This window comes from Boleophthalmus pectinirostris, unplaced genomic scaffold (assembly GCF_026225935.1).
Source record: "Boleophthalmus pectinirostris isolate CB_2022bp ecotype Guang Dong unplaced genomic scaffold, ASM2622593v1 HiC_scaffold_23, whole genome shotgun sequence".
Taxonomy (NCBI): Eukaryota; Metazoa; Chordata; class Actinopteri; order Gobiiformes; family Gobiidae; genus Boleophthalmus; species Boleophthalmus pectinirostris.
Window position 1 is genome coordinate 5056025 of NW_026571207.1, and position 9015 is coordinate 5065039.

The window sequence follows — 9015 nt, forward strand, 5'->3', positions numbered from 1 at the left end:
AACCAGGTCTAAACAAAGACTAAACCAGGATTAAACCAGTTCTAAACTAGGACTAAACCAGGATTAAACCACGTCTAAACCAAGACTAAACCAGGTCTAAATTAGAACTAAACCAGGTCTAAACCAAGACTAAACCAGGTCTAAACTAGGACTAAACCAGGTCTAAACTAGGACTAAACCAGGTCTAAACCAAGACTAAACCATGACTAAACCAGGTCTAAACTAGGACTAAACCAGGTCTAAACAAACACTAAACCAGGATTAAACCAGTTCTAAACTAGGACTAAACCAGGTCTAAACCAGGATTAAACCAGGTCTAAACCAGGTCTAAACTAGAACTAAACCAGGTGTAAACCAACACTAAACCATGACTAAACCAGGATTAAACCAGGTCTAAACTAGGATTAAACCAGGTCTAAACCAAGACTAAACCTGGACTGAACCAGGACTAAACCAGGACTAAACCAGGTCTAACGCTGTAGCGGTCCGGTCCTGGATCCCACAGATTCCACAGATTGTGCTTGTGCGGAGAGTCGAGGGGGGTCGGACTGCGTGAGCTCGGCACTGTGGATCTTTTTACCATGTGCGGCCATACCAGAGGAGTTTACCCCCCGACGGTTTCAAGATGAGAATTTGGGCACTCGATAGCCTCCGTAATGTCCCGGCAGTGAAAAGAGACTGTCTGCCGTTTGTCATGAATAGACTGTGACGCATGTTTGCTTATGGCTCGTCTTCTGTCCTCATAGCGAGAAAGTCACGGGTTTGGTTACCGATCGGGCTTTAGTATTTAATATTTGATGTTTTTTTGTACGCCTACCTATACCAGGACTAAACCAGGTCTAACCCAGGACTAAACCAAGACTAAACCAGGACTACACCAAGACTACACCAGGACTAAAACAGAACTACACCGGGACTAAACTAGGTGTAACTCAGGCAAAACCAAGACTAAACCAAGATTAAACCACAACTAAACCAGGACTAATCTTGGACTTGAGAGCGAGAGAGCCGGTGGAGCAGGGTGTCCACAAAGCACGATCAGGCGACGGCTGCGCTTAGCCCAGTCAGTGTGGAGCTCTGCGCCGGTCCTTTCACCTGCGGTCACCTGACGAGCTATGAGGACGCACCTCCGGGCCTGTCCTGACACTCGGTTCTGGTTTTATGACTGACAATATTTCACAGACCAGGGGGTGTAACGGCATCCTGGTTTAGTCCTGGTTTGGACCTGGTTTAGTCCTTGTTAAATCTTGTTTTAGTCCTGGTTTTATTCCTTGTTTAGTACTGGTTTAGACATGGTTTAGTCCTGGTTTAATCCTGTTTCAGTCCTAGTTACCTATGCCAAGGAGGTTATGTTTTTGCCGGCGTTTGTCTGTTTGTTTGTTTGTTTGTTTGTCTGTTAGCAACATAACTCTAAAAGTTTTTGATGAAATTTTCAGGATTTGTTGGAAATGTGAAAAGGAAGAACTGATTTCATTTTGGGGGTGATCCGGAAGAAATCCTGGATTCTGGATCACTTTGAAATTTTAGTTAACATTGTGGTAAATGGGGCCAAAAATTTAATTATTGACCAAACCCCATGAAATTTGACTCAGGGATGGACAATGGGATCCTCTTTCATATTCCAAATTGAAAGATACGAGACAAATATTTATGGAAAACACAATATGAGGTGGACTGTAGTCCTTGGCGGAGGTCTGCACTCTCTGAGTGCTTTTCTAGTTTTAGACCTGGTTTAGTCCTGGTTTTAGACCTGGTTTAGTCCTGGTTTAGTTTAGTCCTGGTTTTCGACCTGGTTTAGTCCTGGTTTTTGACCTGGTTTAGTCCTGCTTTTAGACTTGATTTAGTCCTGGTTTAGTCCTGGCTTTAAACTTGATTTAGACCTAGTTTAGTCCTGGTTTTAAACCTGGTTTAGTCCTGATTTAATCCTCGTTTAGACCTGGTGTCGACATGCATAAGGGAGGGGGGCTTCCCGCTTTCATGGCCCGATACCAAACGACCCATGGCCCGGTACTGATCCGCGGCCTTTTGTATATTTATATAAAAAATGGCAGTGCAGGAGCATGGGTGACGTAGGCTTGTGGGCTGAGCCTTGTACAAGAGGCACGAATTTTTACTGCTAAACGTAAGGAAGGTTTGTACAGTGCCTGGAAGAGATCGCTAGTTTACTCCAACATGCATGGACGACGTATAAAACCATTTCAGGCATGTTTTTGATGAGGAAACAACAATATAACAATGGAGAAAACTCCAAAAGTTGATTTAACATAATACCCACTCTTTAACATTTTAAAAACTATCCTTTTTACTATGACTATCATTTTTACTGCGGCGTCGCCATGCTGTTATTCCAAACTATAATCACACACTTAGATTCATCCAACGGTAGAGAAATGAGAGGGGCTTTACTTGTGGGAGGAATAATCACATCACTCTGAAATCGCTGCATATTTTTCCACAAACCATGAGTTAAAATAGCAAAGGCGTTGGTGCCCCGGTCTAGAAGGCGAGTCCCCCAGGTTCTTAAATAGCTGCAGTGGGAGTGAGTGTACGGCTGTGGAGTATTCCCGGAGCCACTGAGGGGGAGGAGGCCCTTGATCGCACACGGCCCTGCAAACATCACAACATCATCTTTTTACAACATCTCTTCCTGGATGTGGAGTCTTAAAATGGCTGCAAACACGTAACAGATTTAGATCACCATGTTACGTTTTTACTGTTTTGAAAAGTGTTATATTTGCCGAAAATGATGTATTCACATATTTTATTGGTTTCAGTTTACAGGGTTCCCACTCTTTTTCACTGACAGCTTGACTTTTTCATGACCTTAAAGGTTGTATAGAGGATTTTTTTAAGGGAAGAGAAATACAGCGACAGTCCTTGTGCGCATTCAGAATTACTGTTGAAGTGACCTGTCTAGAAGTAATTCAGCGACCGACGCGTCAGTTTTTAGACCCTTCGTCTGCTTCGGTCGCGCCATCGCTGGACGAGATCTCCAAGAATCACCTCAGTTTGGCTTTGCTCCTTTTCCTCTTCTCTTCTTCTTTCAGCGACCTCAAAAACCGACTTTCTTTTGCGGTGAACCGGTCGTGGATTCTCGTCCGCCGTCGCGACAAACTTTGTGCGAAATGCGAGGAAGCGACAGTTCGAAAATGCCTCTAAGAACCGCTGCGTAAACCACATAATCCCCGCGCTCCGACGAGTCAGTTACACTAGGGAGTTTGATTGACAACCTAACAGCCAATAGAAAATGAGGGAGCCTCGTTTTCTATTGGCTGATGTTTATCTGGCTTCACTACATCCACAGTTGATAGATTTTCGTTCTTTTTTTTTTTGGTCATCATAATTACAAAGCTGCTGCGTCTCTGTAATGGTATTTTAATCTTTCACTGACAGTTTGAAACTAAAAGAAATCCTCCATACAACCTTTAAGTGAATTTTCGATGATTCTAAGACACCCTGCAAATGTAGAACTGATCAGACTTTTAGGGATAAATATGAAATGTTAACCCTTACCACTCACCTTATGGTTGGGTATCACTTTTTTTTATACTGTCAATGCATTTATTGTCATCTCTTTTGAACAAAAGGCGCATATGTTCGGAAATAATCATAATAGCCTAATGAGAACTTAACACAGGGGTCTCCAACCTTTTTCCTCGCTACTAATTTTTAGCCCGGCTTGCACTAGCTAGTGCCTCTGCTCAATTTAATTTCTCTCCAGTGATTAGGTCAGGAATCAGAATACTCTAGTCTAGATTGTAGATCGTGCACCAGCCAATCAGCGAAGAGTTGTGAGGCCATGACGTCAAACTCAAGCTCCTGTCTGGGTCCTTGGGCAACAGTAAACAAAGTTGTCAAGATGGATGTTGACAAAGCCATACATTCTGTGTTGGCAATGATTCCCAAGATCGAGGATTTAAAGCTGGAACAAAAAGAATGTTTGGTGAATTTTATCCAGGGGCAAAGACGTTACTGCCCTTCTTCTTACAGGATTCTGCGCTTTACATACATCACGACCAAATAGCAGTGATTGGTTAAATAAAAAAAAGTACCCGCCTACTGTTGAGTGAACAAATCCTTTTGCTGCGAGGTCAAACGGTTTCCACAAAGTAAAACTGACTGATGAATCAGGCCAACTAATTTTAGTGATCACAGAAAATAAAGTATACATAATAAGAGCCATGCCAACTCTTAGATGGGGCACAGTAAGATCAAACATAGAACATAAACCATTATTTATGTATTTATGAGTGCACAAAATCAGGCATCAAAATGATAGATTTACAATAATAATAGGCATTGAATTTTTGGAGGAGCTCGGCTGGTTCTGAGGTGTTGCAAAACATCCAAACAGAAGCGCAAATCCTGTTTGGTTCGTTATATCTTGTTCTGAGCGTCCGTCCTCCGTGCTCGTGGTTCTTCCCCAGGGAAAGTGTCTCTCAGGCTGAGGCACCTAACACCACTCCTGAGGGAAAAGTAACGGAGGGAAAATTGTGAGAACAAGTAGAAGGTGCATGATTTTGCATTATTTGTCGCTTTTTTCTTCCGAATACTTTAATATTACTTCAAAATGAAAGGAAACTATTTCTATAAAATATGTCAGTCCTTCCAAGCTAATTTTTATCATTTTAAATACTTTTTTTTTTTTTAAATCATGTACCTTCATCAACATTTCAAAGATGGAATAACACAAGATATGATGAAATACATCCATTTATTTACATGATTTGCAGGTCTTTGAAATTTGGGAAATAATTTTTGTTCCATGTTTCATACATGGTCTGTTTAAAACGTATGTAACTTTAGGACCAAAAATGGTACAGAAAAAAGGTCAACAGTTTCATAAACTAGAGTACATATGTATCTGTTCAATACATTTTTATATCAGATGCATTAACTTGAATTTTTGGTCTTACTGTTTACTTCTGCTTGACCGGACCCGTATAATTAAATCGGAATTAAAAAAACATCATGTAAACGTGGTCATTGACTTTACAAAATTCCATGACTTTTCCAGCATTTCCACGACTGTGGGAACCCAGAGTTTAGTTTTTGACTGTCTGACCGTCCCTTCCCTTTGCGTTAAGTTACTCCCCTTTCAGAGCACTATCACAATGCAATCAGCGTGCATCCTACTAATGAACCTCTTCCATCATGTTTGTCAGGTCGTAGTGTATGGTCACGTATCCTGAGAATTGTCCTGTGGGAGCATGGGTGACATGGTCTTGTGAGCTGAGTATTGCACAGAATCCCACAGCTAAAGAGGGTTTGAATAAAACCTGGGAGAGATCGCTAAAATACGCAAACAAGCTTGGATGACATCTAAAACGTCTTCAGGCTTGTTTTGATGAGGAAGCAACAGTGGAAAGCATAATACCCACTCTTTATAATGCAGCTTTTCACCCTGGAGATACAACTGGCCTATCGCTATCGCCGTACTCTGGCCATTGCATTGCCATGGGAACAGCAGAGTGACTGATCGCGAGCCTTTCCCAGGAGTAAACGGCATCATTGCACCAATTGTGTGTCTATCTGACGGAGAAAGAGAGAGAGCGAGAGGAGGAGAGGGGAGATGGAATATATGTCAGTGGGCCAGAAGCCAGTTTGCCCTGCGTGCGGTAAAGACGCTGGTACAATGGCCGTGCTGAGCTGAGCACCTTGGAGTGTGGATGGAGGACTCTTGTGGAGAATGGCTGTGTATTCTATGACAAGATTTCCCGTGGAGAATTCAAAACAGACATTTGTCAGATTCAGCACATAATTAGAATGAGGCTGTGGAAATGGAACTTAGTACTACATTTTTTACTAAACTGTGTATAGGGTGTTTAAATAGCATTGTCTATTGTTTTTACTGTGTTTTTCTTTCAGTTTCAGTACAAACTAGGTAAAGCAGCTGCAGCTTTCTGGCCAAAATTGTCTATGGTTTCCCACTGCAATTTCAAAAAACAAAATTGCTAAGACTTGGCTGCACATGGATCATAAAAAAAAAAAAAAAAAACTAATTAAACTAAACTAAACTAAACAATCTAAAAACTAAACAATCATTTAGTGGTTGGTAGTGGTTGATCGTAGTGGCAGTTTAACTCCAGTGTTTGCCACTATAGCTGTGAGGGCTGTGTGTTTAATTAAAGATGCAGATTCCATAACTGAAGATTATAACACAATATATCCAGTTCAAAAAACGGTCAAAAAACTGTATGGCCTCAACCCCCTACAGCACAGGTGTCAAACATAAGGCCCGGGGGCCAGATCCGGCCCTCCAAGACTTTTAACGTGGCCCTTGGGTGATTTTCTACTGAAATATTTTTATTATATTTTCTATTAAAATATTGGTAATTTTCTGCGTCACTTAGCATAGCAGCGTCTCCAGAGCCTCTGTACGTGGCCCCTCCCACCAGAGCAGCACAAATGAAGACTTGCCTCTTTCCAAACGCTCTTAAAGGACGATCGTTTTGACTGTTGACCGTGACACCCTCATCAGAAAAACATCCAAAATGAGAAAGTGGAGCCGAGTGCAGGATTTTCCAAGAAAAATTGACTTATTCCTTTTTACATACAAGTTAATGTTAAAACTTTGTGTTGAAATAGCATTTTTCTTAAAGTTTCAGGTTGTTCATAATATTATAATATTATAATAAGAAAGAGTTCATCAATTAAAAAAGATTACTGTAATAGATTTGCGTTTCTCTGCACAAATATTTGAAGTTATTGTTATTTTTGGGGTTTATATGACATGAGTTTTCTGATCCGGCCCCTTTGGGATCAGAGTAGGTTGAATACGGCCCCCGGACCAAAATGAGTTTGACACCCCTGCCCTACAGCTTCCACACAAAGAATAATCAGGCCACCTCGGCCACCTGGCTATGAGCCACCAAGGCTCCACCCCAAACACCTGGAACCAAATGTAGGACAAAAATGGCTGTAACATCATCCATCCAGCCATTTTCTTCCACTTTATCCGGGGCCAGGTCATGAGGGTATCAGTGTGAACAGGGAGGCCCAGACTTCCCTTTCCACACACTCTTTTATAGCATTTATGTTATTAGATTCTTTTTTCAGATCATTTTTGAGCCATTCCTGTGGGTTGACTGTATCAAAAATGGGTTAGTTTTTGTTAATGATCTTTGGAAATCTTCTTTCTCTTCATCATTTTACTGCAAAGTACAACAACATATATTTAGTCTATTTAATCAGCCAGTAATTCCTGAAAGCTCTTCCAGGGGGACCCCAAGACGTTCCCAGGCCAGCCGAGACACGTACACCCTCCAGCGTGTCCTGGGTCTTCCCCGGGGCCTCCTCCCAGAACAGCTCTCCAGGCAGGCGTCCAGAAGCCACCTCAACTGCTCCTCTCGACGTGGAGGAGCAGCGGCTCTACTCCGAGCTCCTCCCGTGTGACTGAGCTCCTCACCCTGTCTCTAAGGGAGCGCCCAGCCACCCTGCGGAGGAAACTCATTTCGACCGCTTGTATCTTCTCGTTTCGGTCTTTACCCAGACCTCATGACCGTAGGTGAAGGGAGGAATGTAGATTGACGGTAAATCAAGAGCTTTGCCTTTCGACTCAGCTCCCTCTCAATGGCGATGCTGCACCGATCCACCTGTCAGTTTCACGCTCCATCCTCCCCTCACTCGAGAACCGACCCCGAGATACTTGAACTCCTCCACTTGAAACAGGGACTCTCCACCCACCAGGAGAGGGCGAGACAACTTGCCTGCCTCCCCCATAATAATAATAAATACATACAAATTACAGGCTTTAATGTTGGTGCGGTTGAATTTCCATTGTCTACTTGCAGTGGCGTCATGCTGGGGGTGTTCTACATGTATCTCTATTGGTGGAATGGTCAGCAGTTAACATGGAGATACAATGCACACATTAGCAAACACTTTCAGCAAAGTTTTAAGATACAAAATGGATTCAAACAACACAACAGGAGTGTTCATGGTCCTGTCTATGTGTTTGACTTTCAACAAAAAGTGAGAGTGAACGAAACTGAACTGAAAAAAGTGTTAATTGCAAATTCTACCTAACTTATTTGTGTTATGTAATTTGTTGGCATTTGTTTAACAGCACAAATCAGTTCAGATTTTGTTTTTCCAACCAAATCAGCTCCATCAGGTCAGATTGTGTTAAAATTGAACTCAGATAAAAGTCTTGAGTAACAGAGCTGCAAAGTATCGATTGTTATTTGAGGCATTTATGTTATTAGGTTCTTTTTTCAGATCATTTTTGAGCCATTGCTGTGTGCGAACTGTATCAAAAATGGGTTCGTTTTTGTTAATGATCTTTGGGAATCTTCTTTCTCCTCACCATTTTACTAGAAAGTACAACATATATTTAGTCTATTTACGTTTTAATCAGCCAGTAATTCCTGAAAGCTGCAAAAAGAAATTGAAAAGGGAAAAGGATAAGCTCACTTGATCATGTACAAATGGACTCTTAATACAACTGCTGCTTCACTTTTTCCTCACAGTTTTGAGAAGATTGAATAAATGCCCCAATTCCATGGAGAAATTTCATCCAAACAACTTTATAATAGGCTACTACAATAGACTCAAGACTATTTCAACTTTAAATTTTTGACAAAATTATTGCAACAACATAAAAACTCTTCTGCTCTATTCTGCACAGACGGCACGAGTTCAGTGGTTTTTGAGAGTGATAAGGAAACTTTTAGCGTCAGTCATCAAACTTTAATTTGTTAAAGTAATTTATGTATGTTAAATGTTATGTTATGTATGAACAACAATTGAATTGGCAATTTAACGAAATTCACTTTACGCTAGTTAAAGATTCTATTAACATTTGCGATTATAATTGCTTTATTTTGTCATTCAAAAATAGTAAAGAGGCTTAATTATTTTCTTCATTTCACTTTCAAGAATTGTAATAATGAACCTGACTGGTGAACTGTAAGTGATAGAAGCAATTAATGAACTCTTTTTTTTTTTTTTTTCATCAGATTTAGTCAGATTTCCAGTTTTTGCCGTAGTTGTTATGTCTTAAAATCACATCTG